Genomic DNA, 22511 nt, shown 5'->3' with positions numbered 1-22511 from the left:
ATAGAGTTCTAAGGTGTGAATGTTCTTTTCTAACATGTTTAAATGTGACTTTACATACACAATGTTATATTATATAGCAGAGTACAGGAGGGACCACAATGATTCAGATGTGGATGCTTGCTCAGAGATGTGGTCTATTAACGTGGAGAAGAAGTGTGTAAACAGTTAGAAAAACAAGTGAGAGTGTAATTAGTACCATAAAGATACCTAGAGACAATACATCCACTAGAGAAAAATAAGGAAAACTTCATGAAGAATATATTCCTACAAAGCACCACGAGAAAATCAATAATCAGTCATTTGCCTCAATTACTGAGAAAAGTCCATTTCACAGACTTTACATGTGGAAATATACAACTTTCCAACAGTGTGTGTGTGTGTGTGTGTAGATAGATATGATAATCTCAACTCAATGGAAATATACACCTTTCCAACAGTGTGTGTGTGTGTGTGTGTGTGTGTGTGTGTGTGTGTGTGTGTGGTTTTAAGTGAAAGGACCTGTCTATGCTAAACTCTTTGTGCAATCTGATCTCATTATTTGATGAATATAACACAAATTAAAAGAGGGTGAAATTGCTGACAGGCTTGAGAATGTGAGCTATGTAAGCAATGTTTGAGATTTAACAACCCTGGCTAAGCTGGAAATACACTTTAATGTGAAGAATGAGAATCTCAAACACAGGCATTCTACTTGTCACAAGTTGCGATTTTAAAAGGATATAAAATAAAAGCTTGATGCACTCATTTCTCATTTCAAGCTTTCTGTTTTCTTTCAGTACTGGGGTTGAACCCGGGGTCTTTGCACTGAGCTGCACCTCTGGACCTTTGTAATTCTGAGTCAGTGTCTTGCTATACGCTAAGTTGCTCAACTTATAATCCTGCTGCTTCCATCGCCTAGATTTCTGGGATTCCAGGCCGGTACCACCATGCCTGGCTGAATCTTTCCTCTTGAATCCTTTCATGGCACTGATGGTTCAGTCCTACATCAATAAATAGCTCATCTCTTGCTCATTTTCCTTTTAATATGGCACTGTTTTCACTAATTACCATGTAAGCAGATACAAAGCATTTCCATTTGAATTTATCTTGTCTTTTAAACCAATATTTACTTGCTATAGATTTATACCTTATGTTTTTTAAAAATTAAACAGGAAGCATAACTTTACTTTTAGTCAGAACCTTGGGCATATGAATACGTTTTAGGACTTTGTTTATTGCAGATTGTAAAGTGTCTCCAAAAAAAATCCTTTACACCAGGACCCAGGGATTGTTGTTTTCTTTTTTCCCTTACAAAGTAATAAGTCCTTTCACATGGAACTAACTATTGGGAGAGAGAAATTGTTTTGCTGGCATCTTAAAATAAAGACCCCCAAGGAAATACCCTAGAATTTCATAGCCTTAGTGAATTGTGGTTTAATGTAGAAAATGAAAGTTAGGTACAACTGCAGTAGTTTTAGCGTCTGCAGTACTGGTAGAATATAAAGTCCGTTTAGATGTGTAGATTGACCATAAGCATTCCTGAATTTCGGTTGCTCTTAGTTATAACCTAGCTTGTTAACTATGATCATGGGAGCATGATAAACAGAGAATTTTAATGATAAAATTGATGTGTTTGTCCCCATTTGTTGACTGGTGTTACCATCTGGACAAGAAGGACACTGTGCTCCCAGATGCACCTAATAAAGTCAGTGTGTTAGTCAGGGTTTTGCTAATGGCTCTAAAACTCTGTCAGTTCAGTGACTTACACAGTTGGAACTCATTTCTCATGTAACGCCTAATAAGGCGTTTATAAATTAGAATCAGGTCATTTTTGGAGGGTCTTGGGATATTGAGTGATCAGACAGAAAAGAAAGAGGATAAGAAAGACACTGCCTCCTCGCATCAATTTTTCCTGTTAGAAAGTAAAGCTTTTGCTCCTAGGTTCTGCTGATGGGAACAAGTCATATGGTCCCGCATAGATGCAGCAGTTACTTGGAAATGTCACAACTGGGCAACTGTTTTCCAGTAAAAAGTTAAAGAGAGAGAGAGAGAGAGAGAGAGAGAGAGAGAGAGAGAGAGAGAGAGAGAGAGACAGAGAGACAGAGAGAGAGAGAGAAAGAGAGAGAGAGATTGAGAGAGAGAGAGAGAGAGAGAGAGAGAGAGAGAGAGAGAGAGAGAGAGAGAAAAGTGCTGGATTTAGAAAATCTGTATTTTGGGAGGGAGTGTTCCATAAATTCTGTTACTAGAGTCAGCTCTCTGCTCACTGAAAGCTGATCACACCAGGTCAGAAAGAATATCATAAAATTAAGTTGTAATTTGTTGTGCAAAGTTGAGGTACTTCAGGGAAAATATTTCATGGCTACCCACTGGATGTTTATAAGTTCCTTGAGAGAGATAAATAGGATATATGGACAGTACATACCAGTCTACAGCACATTGTGTTACTTGATACAGGCATAGCTTAGGAATGGTTGTTAGGTTATTCTACAGATCCAGGAAAATTACCTATTATTTGTTTTTAAATTTTGCATATCCATTCTAAAAGGAAATGAGGATTTATGCAAAAGTATTCCTGACTTATTTTGCCTGTCCGCAAACATTTGAGTGGATGAAGTATTAATAAAAGGAAATTGTCTTCTGACAAAGGGATTAACCTTCCACAGAATGTAATTACTGAGAACTCTTGGATCCAGAGATTTAAGGTAGGTGGATACAAAATAGTTCCTCTTTATAACCAGTGGAATCATCCTCTGATGTGATTTTCTGCCTCTGAATAATGTAACTCTTAGGTGATCCTCACCATCCTCAGCTAAAAAATTAGACTTGAACTTAATTCTCCAGCTTTGGCTTTTTCTGGTAATAAAAATATTTTTATTACCAGTCTATAATTAAAAAATGGGAATTTAAAAGGACAGCACAGATTCTAAAGAGCTCATTATATTATGAGTAGCATGAGGGGGTTAAGAATAAAGCAAATTGCCAACAAGAAAAAGTATTTTCTTGTTGAGCAGTAAGTTCCTATCTTCTAAGAACTTATAGTCAGAGAAAAGGTACTTAAAATTTGTGAATAATTTTGCAATTAGCTGCCAGTTTGGGGGATTTCTAAAATTTTTATATTGACTAGTTGATAGTGTTATTATCTTTACATCAATACTATTGCTTAAATAGTGCATTTTCCTATAAAAGGAAATAGAGGATATTTTTTAGTGTTGGAGAAAACCTCAGTGGTGAGGACTGTGTAGAATATGAAGTTCTTGAGCTCTAGACAATCTGTAAGAGCATCTGAGCTCCATGAAGAAATTGTCATTGGCCTTAGTTTAAAGGTGTGCCAGTAAGTCCAGACCACTGGTAAACCTGTAAGTGAACATACCCTTCTCAGGTGCCACCAACTGTCAGATATGGACCACTTGTATGTGGAAAGCAATTTTACGTCTATTGAGTGCCACTTTTATTTTGTGATTTCTTCAAGTAGCATGTTGAGTATTGCTTGAATAAAAATGGGAATATCATGTACAATTGATAATGAGCAGTAGATAACTATTACTATTACAGATTAATATATTTTTCTAGGATTTGCATCCTTTAAATACTGTGTTGATTCTTTTGGGATTTTCTTTTGGACTTGTGTTAACACCTGTATAAAATATCTATTAGCAAAGTTGGCACTAATTCATGATAAAAAAAAAACCCCATATAAGATCAAAACATATGGTCTTTACCTCAATCTGATAAAAACTATAAATGACAAACCAATAGCCAACATCATATTAAATGAACAGAAACTAAAAGCTTTTCACTCTAAAATCAGGAACAAGACTAGGATGTCTGCTATCATCATTCCTATTCAACATAGTTGGGGAAACACTAGCCAAAGTAATTAGACAAGAGAGATAAATAAAAGGAATAAAGATAGGAAAGGAAGAAATTAAACTATCATTATTCACAGATGACATGCTACTCTATATAGGAGACTCCTAAAACTCCACCAAAAGACTTCTAGCTATAATTAACAAATTCAGTAGCATAGCTGAATACAAAGTCAGCAGAAATCAATAGCATTCATGTACACAAACAACAAACTCACCGAGAGAAATTAGTGAAAACACACCCTTCACGATAGTACTCCCAAAATGAAATACTTAGGAATCAATCTAACAAAAAAATAAAAGATTTATACATTGAAAATCACAGCACTCTGAAGAAAGAGATCTAAGAGGATATCGTAAAATGCAAAGATACCTCTGTTCATGGATAGGAAGAACCAACACTGTGAAAATGACCATATTCCCAAAACTGTTACATAGATTTAATGCAATCTTGATCAAAATACCATTAGCATACCTCACAGATTGAGAGAAAACATTCCCAAAGTTCACTTGAAAACAAAAGAGGCCTAGAATAGAAAAGACAATCCTGGGCAACAAAGGCAAGGCAGAGGACCTCAAAATCCTTGATTTTATATTACAAAACTACTGTGATAAAATCAGCATGGTACCGACAAACAAAACCTACCAGATGATGAATGGAGCAAATTACACAATGTAGACACAACTACAGACACACTCAGTCATCTTCTCTTTGACAAAGGGGCCAAACATGTTTACTGAAGGAAAGATAGCCTCCTTAAAAATAGTGCTGGAAAAACTGGCTCTCTATATGCCAAAGTCTAAAACTAGCCCCATGTCTATCATCATGCACTAAACTCAAAATGGATCAAAGATCTAAATATTAAAACAGAAAGACTAACTCTACTGGAAGAGAAAGTGGGTAGAAATCTTGAAGACATAGGGGTAGGCAGAGAGTTCATGAACATAAAACAAATTGCATGGGGAGTACTTCAAAGAATCAGCAACTACAATCTCATCTTATTAGAAAGTTTTTCATATCAAAAGAAATCACCAAGTTAGTGAAAAGAAAACCCACAAAGTGGGAAAAAATTTTAGCCAACCGTCCCTCAGATATAGGACTACTATCTAGAACATACAAAAAATTGAAAAAAATCAGGTTTCCCAAATTCAAAGACCCAATCCAAAAATAGGCACCTGAGATTAATATATACTTCTCAGTTAAACAAATACAAATGACAAATAAATATATAAAAAATGCAGTTAGCTAAGTTATACAACCAATTTCTCTTATTTCATTAGGAAAATGTTTTGCACTTATATTGTTTAATCAATTATGCATGCCTATAGCTTGTTTTAATTTGCATTTCTCAAATGACCAATGATGTTGAACATTTTTCATATATTTATTTGTCACTTGTATTCCTTCATCTGAGAAGTGTGTATTTATCTCAGATGCCCATTTTTGGATTGACTGTTTGAATTTGGGGAATCTGAGCAACACAATATATTAACTATTGTTAATTTCCTATCATCTTGTTTTGAAATTCTGTATCGTTTTTATTATTTTTTCTCTTTAAAATAAAAAACAAAAAATAAAATATTTATTAGCATTCGAGGGTGTGATGTACCTTCCTATGGACATTGTGCAGTATTATGATACAAAGGTAACAGTATCAGATGGTATAAAAGAGAAAGGCATCTGGTTGTGGGTGATTTTTCACTTGTCAGCAAGACCTACTTGCTTTTATGATGGATGGAATATATGTTATGAAACTGATTTGATTTGAGAGTGCTTATTGATCTGCTTAGACCTCTGATATTCCACTGTAATATTCCATTCCCTTAGCTTTGAGTTTACTTAAGATATATTACTGGCTTGAGTGAGAGCCCGTTACACATTAAGCTGATTATTAATCATTAGTGCCATGCTGAGAATTGCTTTGCGCGGTGGCTCTGTGCTACTGAGGCTGGTGAAGCCTGGGGACTCAGCAGCAAGGAGCTGCCCTGACTCAGCAAAAGTTCTTGGTTCCCATCTGGTCCTCATCATGAGCTGGCTGCTGTCTTAGAAGTACCTAGAACAAAGACCCCTTGACAGGAAAGTGACAAAATCTGTTGAGCACAGATCAGGTAAGCCTGTTTCTTTTTACTAGGAAAAATGTAGAGAGACAAAACTGAACATTGGCATATAGAAATAAAGAGAAGTGCAAAGCACAGATTTCTTAGCTATAGTACATATTCCTACTGGTACAACTCTTCCTTCTCCTTGACTTAACAGTGTTATTGATAACAGAACCCTAATTCCCTTTCAATGCAACTGTGTCATATTGCACCTTCCAAATGATGAAATGAAGTTTTCCTAGCTCTATACCACCTAACAAATTAGCTCATCAAACTATATGCCAGTATAAGATTCCTCTCTGGCTTAATACTTGTGGATGAAGGGCTGGGGATTTAGCTCAGTGGAGTAAGCGCTTGCCTGGTGAGCACAAGGTTGTGAGTTTGATCCCTCGTACAAAAATAATTGTAAATAAATAGTCAATACTTGGACAAAAGGAGAGCAATTCCTTTCGAATTTCAAGAACCTTACCGATTAAAGGGGATTGCAGGTGCATGGCACCTGATGAGTGACACACACAACTGAGTGGCTCACAGAAGTGGGAGTGGAAGCTGAACGTGGCTTCTGTGGTGCTTGACAGCCTTGGCATGCCTATCAAGCTTATTTCTGTAAAACTTCTGCAGTATGCTAATTCTTATTTTACCTCTTTGCTAGGATCTATTTTAAAAACTTGTGCAATAAAATATTACTTTTATTTATAAATGGTGAATGATACTAATGTGAGATTTGGGAAAAATGTCTCTTTTGATTCATCTAATTTTATGAAGGGTGTTGCTATGTAATTCATCTATTTTTTAACTTCATATGTTTGATTTGTTCTTGGTTATTATCTTAGTTCATTTGTATATGTGTGTGGTACATAATGCTAACATTCCTTGTGGGGAGTTGGTATATTTGCATAACTTTTCTTAACTCCTTTTCATCCACTTTCTCTTAAGCAAATGCCTTGAAGTATTTCATACTATGAAGTACTTTATTTCCCCAAGGTACTTCATACTATGAACTGAGTAAATCTATGTTAATTTTAAAAATAGGCTCTTTCATCATATATTTTGAGATTGAATATAAGTAGTTATTAATGGTATCAAAGTAAATTATTCAAACTACAAAAATATCTAAGTGAACTCCTAAATTATTGAGTTCCCATGTTTCATGTTCTCTTTGTGTTCATTTCTGTTATCGGCCATCATAGTTATTAAACAGATTTAACATTGGTTTATTTTTGACATTGTTATTTTCAGTGCAGGAGGCTTTGAATAATATATTCAATAATTTACTATTGTGTTCTAGATGTATTCTGCATCTCATTGAGTAACTTCTTAAAGATAATTTTATTCTCTGTTTGTTAGTCTATAAAAGCATTCTGCCAGGTTTTTCTTTTTTAAGCACGCATATGACTTGGCTATTATTCTCTTTTCTTGCCCTTCAGAATGACTGTTCTGGTCCAGTGAAATGGGGTCAGTACAGACATCCATGACCTGTGATTTGAAAATAGCATGTGACCAGCTAAGGCTGGAGATTTACTGCAAAGCACAGTACTCTCAAGCTGTTAGACTCTGTGTATTCATATTTGCCGCCCCACAACCCGGCATGGTGTTTAGCCCTCAGTAGGCCCTCAATTCATATGTCTGTTAAATTGAAATGAATCAAAATACAGGCAGGGTACTGAGGAGTCTTTGATTTTAGTGTAGTGATAGAAAAGCCAGCAGAAACCACCAGCTTGAGAAAATCAGGAATCTTCTGGCTCAGTATTTGAGATATTCCAGGGATAGAGATGGCATCAGAATCAGCAGAGTTCAAGGGTTTCCCCCATGTTATCAGGATACTGTGCTTCTTCTCTTTACTTGCTGCTCTGGAAATCCTCTCCTCTAGGCTCATGCTCTTTGTACAGCTGGACATAAAGAAGACCCCTCGAAATTCCAGACTTCTGTTACCCTTATAGCTGGGCTTCGCCAGAAGAGAAAGATCCTGCAGAGGGCTACCCCTAAGTACCCATCTGATTTCTGGTGTCTCAGTGGGCTGGCTCAGGTAACATCACTTTCTTTTAATTTTAGAGAGAATAAAACAAAACAAAACAGACCAGAACAAAGCAAATCAGAACAGAAGAGTGGAAGTAACACAGACAACAGGATATCAACAGTGGCTACCATAATGTCTCATGTTTTCTTTGAAATAGTTGTCCATATCTTCACACACAATAATATCAAACATAACAAAATACCATAAAACCAATCAAAAGAATGAAGGCATTACAGGACTTCAAAACCAGCTAATAGGAAATGAACAGTGGTTACTATCATATCTCGTTTTCTTAAAAAAAGTTGTCTATACTATCACACGTAATAAAATCAAAACACAGCAGAATAGAACCAATCAAAGAAAAAGAATAAAAGCTTGATAGGACTTCAAAACAAGGTGATAGAAAATCAGCAATGGCTACCGTAATGTTCTGTTTTCTAAAAAAATAGATGTTCATACAATCACACTAATAAAATCAAAACGGAATAAAACCAATTAAACAAATGAATGAAAGCATGATAAGACTTCAAAAACAAGATAATAAGAAATTAACCATGTTTATCATAATACATACCATTATGTTCAAAATAGCTGCCCAAACCATCAGACAAATAAAATCTAACAAAACAAGACAGAACAAAGCCAAACCTAACAAAATTGTGAAAACAATATAAGAGTTCAAGACAAGACAATCAGAAATTGACAGTAGCTACCTTTCCCTCCCTGGTATTTTTAATAACTCGGGCCCCGGTATAAAATCCAAGGAAGCAAGAGACTGAAATTTGGGGAGCAAAGACTTTATTTATGCCAGGCCTGGCGATGAGTCTCCAGGAGCCAATTTCGAGACTGCACGCCAGAGACTGAAGGAAGGGGATTTTAAAAAGCAGGAGGGGGGGGGGGGAGAAACAAAGAAACCCACAGAGCCGTCAAGCTATTGACTCAAGTCTGGAAACTGTAAAGCTGTCCACTTAGTTCTGACAGTCTTGGGAGCTTTTGGTGCCTTTTAAGTTACTCCCATCCTGCAGATAAGCATTATCTTGGAATAGCACATCTGCAATAACATTTGGAGAAGAAAGTAGAAAGTTAATTATCTCAGGACAGCCCGTTAACACTAACATGTGGGAAGGGGTGGAAAGTTACAAGAAGCTGAAACTTAAGTTTTTACAAGGATTTGGAACTTAACCCTTTTGGTGCATTAGGATTAAGCCACAACTTTTTCCTGTAATTTCTTTGAAGCTAAGTATTTCTTAAGAACAGCGCAGGCACATTTTATGACAGACCACCACTAGGTAGGGAAAGGGGGAAGGCAGTGCAGCATTACAGAACAGAAAATATGGCAAGATTACATTCCTTGGGGAGAGCAAAGTCAGGTAAGGGTTGTGCTAACAAGTAAGTCTCCCTGTATACAAGCAAGTTATTCAAACAAGTTTAAATCAGGGAAACATCCTGGTTTTTTTCAGCAGAGAACAGAGAAGTCTAACAGTGATTAACAACCCCTGTTACCTTGTTTTAGCACCACATCTGTTGTTTGTAGAGGGCAACAATGGTTAACATATCAATTAGGCTAAGTTTTTAGGGATTTACAACTCTTTACGGGGGGGGGGGACATTGATTAACATATCAATTAGGTCATACAGAGGGAAAAGGAAAACACATACACAGTAGGCCGGCGTTACAGGTTTTGCTATAATACACATATAAGGAAGCTATTTTTTTTTCTAGAGTACAACAGTATTTCCTTTCTATCACTTTTACAATAACTATTTTGGTTTTTTGGATCCAATTAACTCCTTCTGTTTTTTATGCTGGGGTTCACCCCTATGAGTTCAAACTGTTTTGCCCATGAACATGATCTCCAGTTGCATCCATTTATCTATAAAAGCCTTGAAATTATTCTGCTTTACAACTGGATAGCTTTCCATTGTATGAAAATACCATGTCTTTTCTTATTCATTCTTCAATTGATGGGCAAGTTACCCTTGTTTTTTTTTCTGGTCTCCCATCACATGGAACAATTGTTTTCTCTCCTTTGATTTGCAGTCTATGAATTTCCTTTTCAGTTAAATGTGTTTCTTGTATACCATATATTGATGGATCTTATTTCTTGATCCACTCTCCCTGTGTTTCTTTTTATTGCTGACCGGAGGCCATCTACAATTAATGGTTACAACCAGCATACATTGGTTTGTCTGTGCCATGCTATCCTCCTGCTGTTGGCCTTCCACTTTTTCTCTCCATTTAGTTGCTTGTCTTGTGTGGCGATCCTCTCTGCTGCTATTCCTGGAATCGTGATCATTTTTATCTTTCTCTAGAATATCTTTCAGCATTCTCTGTAGAGTTGGTTTGGTGGTTATGAATTCCTTCAGTTGTTCTTTATCATGGAAGTATCTTATTTTTTCATCAACATTGAAAGAGAATTTTGCAGGGTAGATCAATCTGGGTTGGAAGTTGTTTACTTTCAGGATTTGAAACACTTCACTCCAAACTCTTCTTGACTTGATGGTTTATGTTGAGAAGTCTACTGTGATTCTGATGGGTTTTCCTTTATAGATGATCTGTTTCTTTTCTCCAACAGCTTTTAATATTCTGTTCTTATGCTGAATTTCTGGGATCTTGATTATTATATGTCTGAGTATAGATTTACTTTGGTTATGGCTATTTGGGGTTCTGTATGCCTCACTTCTCTGTGTGCCTGATCCTTTTCCCTTTTCTGTAAATAACCTTTTAGTTTCATTTTTGTTGACCTCTGCTTTTTCAGTAATATCTATCACTCTTAAGTTATGCTTCTTTGTGTCATCTTGCAGCCGTTGAATTATTTCCTGATTCTGTATTATTTTTAAGATATCTTTCCTTTCACAATCACTAGCTTTAATCCTATTTGCAAGGTTTGAAAGTCTATCTTCAGTCTCTTTTCAGGAGTTTTGCTATTTTGGATTGACTTTTTAATTTCCTGGATATCTCTTTGAGTCTGTTTCATGTGTTATAATTCCTTTCTATATTGTTCATTCAAAATTTCTATCATTTTCCTATGCTCCTATTTATTGTCTCTGTCTTCTTTAGATATGCTGAGCATTTCTTTCATTATGTTGGTGATTTCTTCTTTAATCTAAGACATTTATGATTTGCTTACTTTTATTATCTGATAGAATTTTTTCTTTAGTTCAGTTGGTATCCTCTCAGAGATTTCAGTTATATGACTTCAATTTTCTTCCATGACTGTATTTCCCAGACTTGTTCTTTGTGGGATGGAGGTATGAGGTTGCCTTTTGCTCCTTCATCTTGACATTCTTCTGGGTTCCTCCAAACAAGCTCATTGTGGGGCCCCAGGCACTTCCCACTTTGGCTGCCAATCTGTGGGGCGGGCACAGGGCTTACCTAGCTGCATGTCCCTGGTCCTACTGGCTGCCTGCAGGAAGCAGCCTACTGGTAGCCATGTCTAGCAGACAGAGGTGGATCTGATGGCTCTGTCTGCCTGTGTTGCCTGTCTGCAGGAAAGAGGCTTCTGGTGGCTGCCTCTGGCAGACAGAGGTAGCTCCGCTGACTCTCTATCCACACTGGCTGCCTGCAGGAAGCAGCCTTCCCAGGGACAACTACCAGCAGGCAGAGGCTGATCTGCTGGTTCTTTCAGCCAACCTGTGCTGGCTGCCTGCAGGAAGGACAACATCACATTTTTGAACTCCTAACTTCATATGAAACAGAAGTGTTTTCTGGTCAGACCTGGATCAGAGACAGCACACATGTGGTGAGTTCTGCCCAAATTTTTGAGTGGGGAGTTCCAGTTCTCCAGAAAGAGGCTAGCTGATGGTCAGTACCTCAGGGAAATATTACAAAATAAAGATTGACAGCAGTTGATATCAGATCATAAATGTAAAATGGACTGTAAATTAGAAATGAGATTAATCTTCTTCCATGGGACTATTTGCTCCTTGTAGGTTTAGTGTTTTAGAGATTGAACATTCAAGGCTCCATTTGGAGTGTGTGTATGTGTGATATGAATCTGTCTTATATGTATGATAGATTTATGCATGCACAAAGGCACCCACAGTTAAACAATATTAATAATAGGTAACTTGCCCTGAGCTCTTCTCCCTATCTGGTCTAGGATACCATGATAATGCTCTCAATTTGATGGTGATCATGTATATAATGTAGTGATTTATTGCACAGACTGTCAAGCTAGACTGCCTGGGCTCAGTTCCCAGCTCCACAGTTGATTAAATGATTGCTCAAGTAGCTTCCATTGAATGTGATCAACCTAAGTGTGAGAATTACATAAAATGTACATTTTTAAGAAATTTATGTCACTATTTGGGGTAGCTTTGAGTAGGACACATGGATATGTGAAACCAAGTACAGTTTTTTCATAATACATAATGGCAATGGAGGAACTCATGTATTTCAGTCATCAGAATCTCACCTATCCTGTCTTTTTTAATGGGCAACTGAGAAGAGAGGCTTTACAAAGGCAAAGAAGGGTCATTCAGTGTTGAACAGGATGATCAGAGTTTCCCATTCTAGCCAGAAATTTTATGACTGCAGGTAATTCTGTCTTTTAGTATAAGAAGTCCTACCGTTCTTATCCCTTTTTTATGAATGTTCTTATAGTGGAGTTTGACATGTTTATTGTGGCTGATGAGTTCAGAGATTTCAGCCCATGGTTACTTCCTTCCTTTGCTTCCAGGCTGACTGTGAGGCAGAACATCATGGTGGACATGGAGTATGAAGTAGAGGGGAACCTCTCAGGTCATGGAAGCTGGAAAGCAGGAAAGGAAAAGAACAAGGATGACAGAGCTGGGGACCAGCTAAGGCCTCCAAGATTGCAACTCCATAAGCCTTCAAATTGTACCATCTCCTGTTTCCATCACCTACCAAAAATGCCATAAGATTATGATCTCATCAGTGAAGTAATCCACTTGACAAAGTTAGAGCTTTTATGAGTCAGTCATTTTCCAAAAAGCCCATCGACTAGCAACCAGATCTTTAGCACACGAATTATGGAGGACATTTCAAATCCAAACCATAATGGCACCAGTTAGCAATAAAAAAAGGATGTTGTATTTTCACATCTGGGACATGGGGTGGGATTACATTTAAATATAGAATGGTTATGGTCTAATTCTATTGAATCAAGCTTATAAAATATTATAACTAATTGTATTGTCTTTTTACAATTGGTACCTGAAGAGTTCATGCTAGTAATCACAGGCAGTAGATAGATCCAGGAATAAAAGTGGAAGTGTGATATGGTGGAGAGGTTTTTAGGACAGAGTGGGATAAAGAGAAATTAGAGATCACAGACATGTACAGAGACTGGTTACATTATCTTCAGTGCATTGCTCATATATACCCTTTAAAACATGGTCTTTAATTTTTCTGTCCTTCTCTGTCTCCCAGAATTACTTCCTCTTAAAACGATGGCCATGTCCACATGTTACCACAAGTGGTAAGGAAAAAAAGTCTCTGTCTTAAAAGAACATATGATTTAATGGCAAAATGCTGTGTTATTTGTAAGGTTACAAAGAACAGCTATACTGTCCATCAATCATCTGATTTTAGAAACTACTGAAGCTATTTGTTTAGCATTTGACAGGTGTTCCATAGTGTAAGCCTTCAGCCTGCTAATGAATAATTCCAAATCTTCATTTCCTCCTCTCTGTTGAAGCTGTGGCCAGCAGCAGGAAATCCAAGCAACAGGAAGTCCCCACAGCAGGAACCTTGGGAGCTGCAGGAAAAGGGGGTTACTAATTAAGCCCACCTCACCTTGGCTCTAGATTCTTTCTCTGCCAGATGGACTTTTCTGCTCAGCACACCTTGTCTGGGCTCACTCTCTGCCTGCCCTCCAGTGACAAGCAATGAGGTTGCCTGGGGTATCAGTGGGAGAGGTAGAGATTCCCTCACACCCTTGGTTCTAGTTTAGAATTCTCACTTGCTGATTTGTACACAAAACATAAGTACAGGAACATTGTTATTTTGGCTCAGATTAGAGGTTGTTTATGTACAATCTGAACTGTTCTAAGCCCAGCTGAATCAAAAGAAATGAGATATTTTCTCCTCTTTGTGTGTTATTTTGTAGGAAATATTACTCATTTTGAAATTAGATGGTTTTGTTTCATGATATATAACTCAAATGTATTGGGATTTGACTTTCTGTTTATGTTTTGTAACTTTGTTTAATTTTTTAAAAAAATTTCAAGTCTATCATTCATCATGTGTTCACTAAGTGAAATTCTTTTGCAAAACTAGAACTTTTCGCTTGCTCTCTCAAGTACCTTTGGGAACTTACAGTTTGTTTTTGCTTTTTAGTAACTTTCCAGTATGACTCTGTTCAAGTTGGATCATGCATTTTTTGCATCATGACCTAATAATATCAAATTGTGAGCCATTTTTTGCTTGAATATAAAACCTAAACTCATTTTATGCTTTTCCTGTATCCTGGTGTTAGACATTTATTTAGAAATACCTGGCTCCTTTTGGTGGAAATATTTGAAATTAGTATTCTTTCTATGTATCTATGTGAACCGCTTGACAAACTGTTAGTTTAACTTACATTTGTATTCAGTTTTCGTCCTTCCTCTTTTTCATTGCTTGCTTGGTTTTGTTTTGCTTTCACCCCTAATGAGTTGATTTGATGTTTTGAATTGATCCAATGGTTTCATTTCTGGAATGTGTGATAATAAAATGACAACATTTCTAGCTGTCAGATGATTCTGTCTCTCAGTGTGTGAGCAGTGAAGATCTTGTACCAGAGCACTCAGGAGTGGAACTATCAGCAATAATGAGTTACTCCTGTGAAAGCAGAGGACCAAGTCTCTAGAACCCAAGGCCACAGAAAAAAAAAATTCAGGAATAGTGATTTAGTCTCAAATGGGGTGAGAAGGTGCTTACTTTTATCTCATTGCTGAGATAAAATACCCAACACCCAAAGGAAAGAAAGATTCATTTAGTTCACAGTTGGTAGAGATTTCAGTCTATATTCAGCTGGATTCAAGGTAGGGTGGTACATGGCAGAGGGGCAACAGTTCATGGTGCTAGAAGACAGCAAATGCACCAAAAGTGGAAGGGAGCAGGAGCAAGCCTCTTTTCCTCCCTTATATTGTATGCAGGATATGCACGGTAAGGTGGGTGTAACACTCACACCCCAACCCTAGTACCAGACAATGAACCAGTCACAAATTCTGGATTCAGCCACTTCCAAAAAGCCCACCTCTCATGACTGCATGAGGCTTTGGAGGGACATTCAGACACAAACCATAACTGAATGTAAATTTTCAAAGTAAATATAGATGAATATTTAGTAAAGAAATATTAATACCATATTTAGTAAAGAAATATTAATACCATATATTAGTGCAAAACTCAAATATTTTTGCATATTATAAACACTAAAAATTGAAAGAGAAATGACAAGTGTAGGTTATCTATACATTAAAGATTAATATTCTTAATATAAAAAGTTTTTCCTAGTCAATGAGAAAAACAACTCTTCTAGCATTGCACACATTGGAACATAAGCAAGGTACCAAAGTCATCCATAAAAAAGAAGAAATAAAGGTGGCCAAGCCATATAAATATAGCTAAATCTGAAAATTTTTAGGATTACTTGGTTGGAAACATATTTACCTTTATTTATATATAATACATGATCATCACAGCACTGCAAAAATGTGCTTTTTATATTATTAAAAAGTAATGCTACCATTGATCCACAAAATAAGACCTTACTAAACAAATAGAAAAGCTGAAAGATCAGAAACTATTTAGCTGGATAAATAAGAATGTATCAGAAATTTCAGATACTAATTCAAATGTAATCATATCTCCGAGGGTGGCTAACCAACTATTGAAAAGTTCCTTTTGATAATGTACCTCTCATTGTGTGGAAAACAACTTTACTTATGACCTTTTGCTACTCTATGAATAGAAGTAATGTGCCCCCAGTTGTTCAGACCAAAGCCCTGAGCATAACCTTTGATCTCTTTCTTTTCTTCATATTTTGGTCTCTCTTCATAGTGATTTATGTGACCTTTATGCAAAATACACCCCAATCTTACCACTCCTTCATCCGTGTTACTTTAACTTCTGTAGCTACTTCCTGACAAGTAGACTCACCTTGACTTTTATGTGCTGTGATCTCACCTGTACAGAACAGCTCTTTTTAGAAGAGATCCCAAGATTCCCTCAATGCAAACAAAATGAAACCCAACTTCCTTTCCATCAGGACCTGTTTACCTTTCCCTTGACTTTGTCTCTTTTTCTAGGCTTTGGTCATGCTGACCTACTTTCTATTTCTTTTAGTCCAAAAAAAATCATTCCGTGTTGTTCTATGTTCCTGAAATGTTTGTGCGATCTTTCCTTTGGTCTTGCCATGCCAGCTTCTTTCTCTTCACTTGGTTCTCTGATCAAGTTATCTCGTCTGAGTGGCCCACTATTGTGTGCTAGCTTAAGTTCTTCCTAGCCCTACTTGTCACTCTGTCACTAACATGTTAAGCCATTTTACCCTTCATAGTATTTTTAGTGTTTCATATTATTTATTTCTTTGTAGATTTATTTTTTGCTCTCTTATCCCTGAAAGAATGGAGTTTCTGCCATCTAAAACAGGAGCTGGGCATTTTGGAAGTGCTCATAAATATTTGTTAAGATCAAAAATATGTTAGGATGAATTATTTGTAAAAGCTGATATTACAGGCAGTATTTATTTTGTTACCTATATGTTTTAGAGTTTTTCTAACATGCACAAATTGGCATTGATTGCTAATATAACAGGGAAAAAAGCTACTAAAGTGATTTACCATCATGGTAAAACACCACATCTGTGTGCTGGAACAATTGCAATGCATAATGCATTTAAACACTACAAAAATACAGAAGCATAGTGGGCTTGCAAAAAATTATGTAGTGTGAGCTCCTATTGAAACTCTTTAAAACAGTGTGATATAAAAATATAGAACTGTGATTCACATAAAATATATAGGTATATATTTAAGTGTTTTAGAATGGTATAATACTGATGTGTTGGGGAGGTATTATGAAAGTTCAGCTTACTCTTTTTTTGATCCATTCCATATTCATAAGGTGACTTGATACAATTAAAATCCTGTCCTTTCTAAGAAAAAGTATTTCAAGCCTTTTATGGTATTTAGCTTTTGTTCCTGAAGTTCAGCTCCCATTTATTTCATGTACTTCTGTAAGATACTAAAAGCTTTTTTGCTGCAGACTAGTGAAAGAATTGGAACTTCTTCCATTTATGGAAAATCTTTTAAGCAGACCCGTATTCTTCAGCAAATCTTGAAGCAGCTCTCCGATTTTCCCTTCCTCTTGCTTTTATCTTTGCTTCATGGACCCTGACTCACTTTTTCTTTTTCTTCACTACATTTTAAGATTCCCAGCAAAGCTTAGCCCATAGTCAAGTCACTTAGAAGACTTCCTCTTATTACCAACTGAGGATACACTGCTTTACTCCTTTGGTGGATATATAAATACATTGAACATAGAAGTTCCTGTCTGCCTGAGAGTGAAAGTGTTTTGAGTTTATCTCACCAAGCATGATGAGGTCATTCATATCCTTGTAATGAGCCCATTAAGAAGCTATTGAAATGCCCCCTAACTCTGTCAGAAATTTGCTGGAAGTCCCAGTCTTGCACATGGGGTTACTGAACATTCCATGCACTTTTCTAATTTTGTTTCAATGAGGTTGTGACACTTTTGAATGAGCCTCCCCAGGTGTGTGAGAAATATCATATCTCTTAATTAGCTTTAAATCACCTTAGTTCTCACTCTAAGTCTTTTTTCAGGGTCCCTAAGGTCCCCCCTGTTTACTAGCTAGCTTCCTCATGGAAGTCTGGTCACCTCTTGGGACAAGGAACCCACAGACTTTTTCCCATTCCCCTCTGATCCCTGTTGCAGGTCTAGCATCTCCACCATTCTCTATTTCCTTACCTGACACAGTAATTAGTTTGTTCATTGACTTTAGGTTTAGCTAATGTCAAGCAGAATCATTGACTTCAGGCTCATCAGTCTTCAACCTTGCCAAACTCTGAGGTAAGATGAGGCATGATCAAACGATATGGTGTCTCAGAGTTTTAAAAATGTATTACAATAGATAATATATTGTTATTAATCCTCCCCCACGTTTGCCTTGCTTCAAACATACTTATCCCTTGTTCCTGAAGCTTTCTGAAGCAATTCTGGAAATTCTCCTCTGTGTGTGTCTTCATCACACTGCTCTGGCTATTAAACAAAAAATATGAAATTTTCAAAAATTGGAACAAATATTATTCTCAGAATATTGGAAATTTCTTTTAATACTATACTTCTATGTGGTCTAGCAGAACTCTGTTTATATTTATAGTTCAGTACTTACCAAAATCAAGCTATAAAGTTTAGGCAAAACAGTATGTTATTGGCCTGTGGAAAAAATGTGTGGTGGTTTTCCACACTGTGTATCTTTAGTCATAAGTTGTTTTCATCAGGGATATTTGTCAATTAGTAAGTATAAAATAGTTTGGCATTTGAAAATTTAATATACAATATAAATTAAATTATATGTATAATTAAATCAGTAGATATGGTAACTCAGTTCTGTAGAATCCACTTCTCATGATTCAGGGTTCCATTATTGAGCCTATCAGAATTTTAAGAACAATTTTGATAATTGATTTACTCAGTGAATTTTTTATGCTACTGTAATATTAACAAATAATTTATGACTTTCATATGTTTCGAGCTCCATGGCAGAATCTTAAATAGGGAAAAAGGAAGGTCTAGAATATGACTCAAACCGATTTATTTTCTAAAAACTCATGAGGGATGAGGAGAAACAGAAGGCAGCTGGCGAGGCCAGGATAAAAGTTATCTTTATTGTTATATAGCACCTTGCCCCAAGCTTGGTGGATTCAGACAACATCATTAATTTTTTTTTATTCATCAGTGCGTATGTCACTTTCTTATCACTGGGATAAAGCAACCAACATTCACAACTTAAAGGAGGAGATGTTTATTTTGGCCCATGGTTTCAGTCCATGGTTGGCAGGCTTCAAGGTAGAAACAGCCCGGAAGAGGTGTATGGTAGACGAAAAGTTGCCCAACACACAGAGAATAAAGCAAACAGTGCATAAAGTCCAATATACACTTTTTCGGATCACAGTCCCTGTCGTCCACCTGCTAACAGCATGGTCAGCTCCAAACTCATCAATGGACAAACGCTGGATGAATATGGTACTCCTATAAACCAGTCTCCTTCCAAGCACACAAGACTTTGGGGACACATTTTACATCTCAATCTTAAGTGTGAAATTTCAGTAGGGCTTGGCAATGCATTAATCTCTGCTTCAGCATCGGGAGGACTCAGTTGAGGACTAGAGAATCATTGAAAATGTTTTCTTTGAACACCTGGCAAGTTAGTGCTGGTTGTTGTCTTGGAGCTTAGCTGGAACTGTAGGTCGGGACTCTGGATTTCTCTCCATGTGGTCTTCTTCAGCTGCTTTGTGGAATAGTGGCTGGATCCTATGAGAAGCCCTCAAAGAATTAGATGAATATTTTTCAGCTTTTATGATCTAGCCTTTACTTCTGTTGTAGTCAGCATCCTATCAAGCTTCAGGAGAAAGGAACCTAGGCCTGTCCTTTTGATAGGAGAAATATCAAGGTCATATTATAGAAAAACATTGAGAATGGGAGAGACTTTGGTGGCCATCTTTAGAAAATGCAGCCTTCCATACCCAACCCTGAAGTTATACTTCAGTACTCCTAATGTTCAAACTATACCCCGCCCCACCCCAACTCTCACATCCCAACATCTACTTACTGTGAAGTATTTATCATTTAAGATGCAAGTGAAGATATGTTTTCTTGGATATAATTCTGGAACTGTGAACTGAAGATGTATTTATGGCCCACAAATTCCAGCTTTCAGTGGCAGGACAGGTACAGGGAAGCTGCTGTAGACACATCCACTAAAGACGAAGGGACAGCAGGCACACATAGGTCACTGCCACTACAATAACAGAAACCACCCATGCTCATGTCACCAGCTTCTGCGGTAGTATTTTGGCCTTCAAGTGGGAATTGTCCTTTGCCACTCTTGGTTACACTCTCTGTGATCTGTCCTTTTAGTCAATTTTTATCTTTCACTAAAAACACACAGAATACTACATTTTCAATAAAATAACCCCAGCTTGTGTGCTGTATGTGAAATGTTGGGTGTCCAAAGTCACTTTTTAATTTCACACCATCCCCATGTCTTTTAGTACAAATTGGTGATTCCTACACTAGAACAACTGTCTCAAATATGTGTTGAGTTTTTCTGTGAATCTGCATCAACCCATGTCTTCAATATGATTTCTTTGTATTTTAGGGTCCCTATGAGATGCCTTGAGATAAATTCTTACCATGCTGTGCTTAGAAACCTATTTGTCTAATGGAGAGAATTTGTGAAACATTGTTTTAAGATTCTTGGAGAGACCTTGTCAGTCTTAAATGTTGGAAGACATACTTCCGTGGATATTTCAGAAGTCTGAATAAAAGATCTTATACTTTCACCCTGGATTATTGGATTCTCTAGACTAATGGTGTTTCTTAAATTGCAGTGTAGAGAGCCTGAGAAGTAGAAAGAGGTATTTGTTTTGTTTTTGAAACCTACCAAATCCTAACTCCTTTATCTGTAATAGTTTTTTTGTTCCTTAGTGCATAACCTTCCTATTTTATTTATTTTTACACTACTGGATCTTTGTACTTTGCACTAACATCTCCAACTTTTTTCAGAATTTTTTTTTTAATTTTGAGATAGAGTCTCACTAAGTCGCCCAAGTTTGCAGTCTTCCTGCCTCAGCCTCCCAGGATATTGAGGTTTTAGGTTTTGCCACTAAGTCCGGATCCTTTCCTCTTGCATTTTATTATTGACAGGTAAAATAAAGTTATATAAAAATACGTGAAGGTGTCCTCAGCTGCATCATCAATTCGTTAGGTTCTCTTCTATCACAATGAGTGTTGCCATGCTTTCTGCTCCTGCACGCCTGGGGACCCCTTCCTTTCAGTTTCCAGCAACAGGTTTCTTCCTTTCTCTGGGCCTCCTTAAAGCCTGACTCTTGCCAACCTCTTTAGCTTCCTAGTGGGCCTTGTTTCCTGTCCCAAACTTAATGACAGGAGTCATTCAGGTTTCTGTTATGGTCAAACCTCCCTTCTGTTTTGGTTACAAATTGGTGTGTAACAAATTACCTGTGAGGAAGCAGCTCAGTCCCACCACTTTATTTTGCTCTTGATCTTGGGGGTCTGGAATGTATGAATGACTTGCCAGGAAAATCCTAGTTTGGAGTCCTTCATGCTGTGCATTTTGATGGAGTTTGGAGCTGGAAACAATTGCGGAACAAGCTGGAGATGCTCAGGGCTGGCTGGGGGCTCTTGCTCTTATCCGGGTCTCGGAGATCCTCCATGGCTGCTGGCTGGGCTTCCTCACATGACAGCCCGCAGAAAGTTGATAACGGAGTTCAAGAGAGGCTGTGCCTGTTAGCAAAGCATAACTGGAGCCTGTAGCAGCTCAGCTTTGGGGGACCAGGCATCGCTTTTGTCATATTTTATGGGTAAAAACAGTCACAAAAGCCAACAGCTTCAAAGGGAGAAGGCACAGACCCCTACCTTTTGGGGAGTGTCACAAATGCTTTCAGAGATACTCTAAAGATTTCCAAAAAACATGATCCCAATTATTTATGTAAGAAGCTACACATCAGGAAGTCCTGTGAAGGGGGAAAGTAGAGCGAGGAAGGAGAGGCACCTGTGTCATTGCAGCAGCCCGCCTCAGTCTCCACAATTATTGGTTGGTCACTGTGAGATGGATGAATTCTAGATCTCTTGTCTGGGCAACAGCCTCCTTCAAATAAGGGAGGAGGCAGCGAGGCAGGTGGGTTTGCAATGGAGAGGAAGAGTATACTATAATTTCAAACAAGCCCCATTTGAGATGCCAGGACTATGTCCAGATGGAAGTATCTGTACAGGAGCTCAATTTGTGTGTTGATCATCTTTGAGTTTCTACTGGCTACAACAGAGAGCGCAGTGACTGTTAAGTTACATATGTAGATAATTTATATTTAAATAGTTATATATGTATATAGTATTTCATATAATTGCATTATACATATATAATTCAAGTGTGAGTAAAAGACTGCGATAGGGTGACTTAAATAGGAGCAGTAATCATCATGGACATAGATAAAGTTACTGTGCTCTGTGAGAACAGAAAGCAGGTGTCATCGTAGACTGGTCTAGGCTGAATCTGGGTAGCTAAAGTATTATGGCAGTATTTTAAAAATACTTTACATGGGTCTTCAACAATCAGAAAGCCTGACCATGTTGGTTGTACAGTGCTTCAGAGCAGAACGGCTTCAGCACCTTCGATAGGCGATCAGCTAGCCCCAGATGTGTCTCCTGTGTGTGCTCCTCTGTCAAACAGCTGGTTGGTATTTTGGAGCTTTCCAACAAGACCAGCAGACACGGAGTCTAGAGGAGAAGCATTGAAGGGGCCGAGAAAAAACAGCAAAGAGGACTGAGAGGAAAAGGCCAGA

General features: G+C 37.4%; 1 protein-coding gene and 1 long non-coding RNA gene across 11 annotated transcripts in view; both read left to right on the top strand.

The window, feature by feature from the left end:
• Positions 1–22511, top strand: part of Mctp1 (multiple C2 and transmembrane domain containing 1) — a 539183-nt gene that overhangs the window by 168825 nt on the left and 347847 nt on the right. The gene's annotated exons all lie outside the window — the stretch shown is intronic.
• On the top strand, positions 2968–15273 carry LOC134475289 (uncharacterized). The gene is made up of 3 exons (XR_010046428.1): positions 2968–5954; positions 7816–7971; positions 12644–15273. It is a non-coding gene; the product is annotated as an uncharacterized LOC134475289 (long non-coding RNA).

Source organism: Cavia porcellus, unplaced genomic scaffold (genome assembly GCF_034190915.1).
Source record: "Cavia porcellus strain 051 isolate PalLab524CR breed Dunkin Hartley unplaced genomic scaffold, mCavPor4.1 scaffold_2, whole genome shotgun sequence".
Classification (NCBI taxonomy): domain Eukaryota; kingdom Metazoa; phylum Chordata; class Mammalia; order Rodentia; family Caviidae; genus Cavia; species Cavia porcellus.
This window is presented reverse-complemented; position numbering and strand designations above follow the sequence as displayed.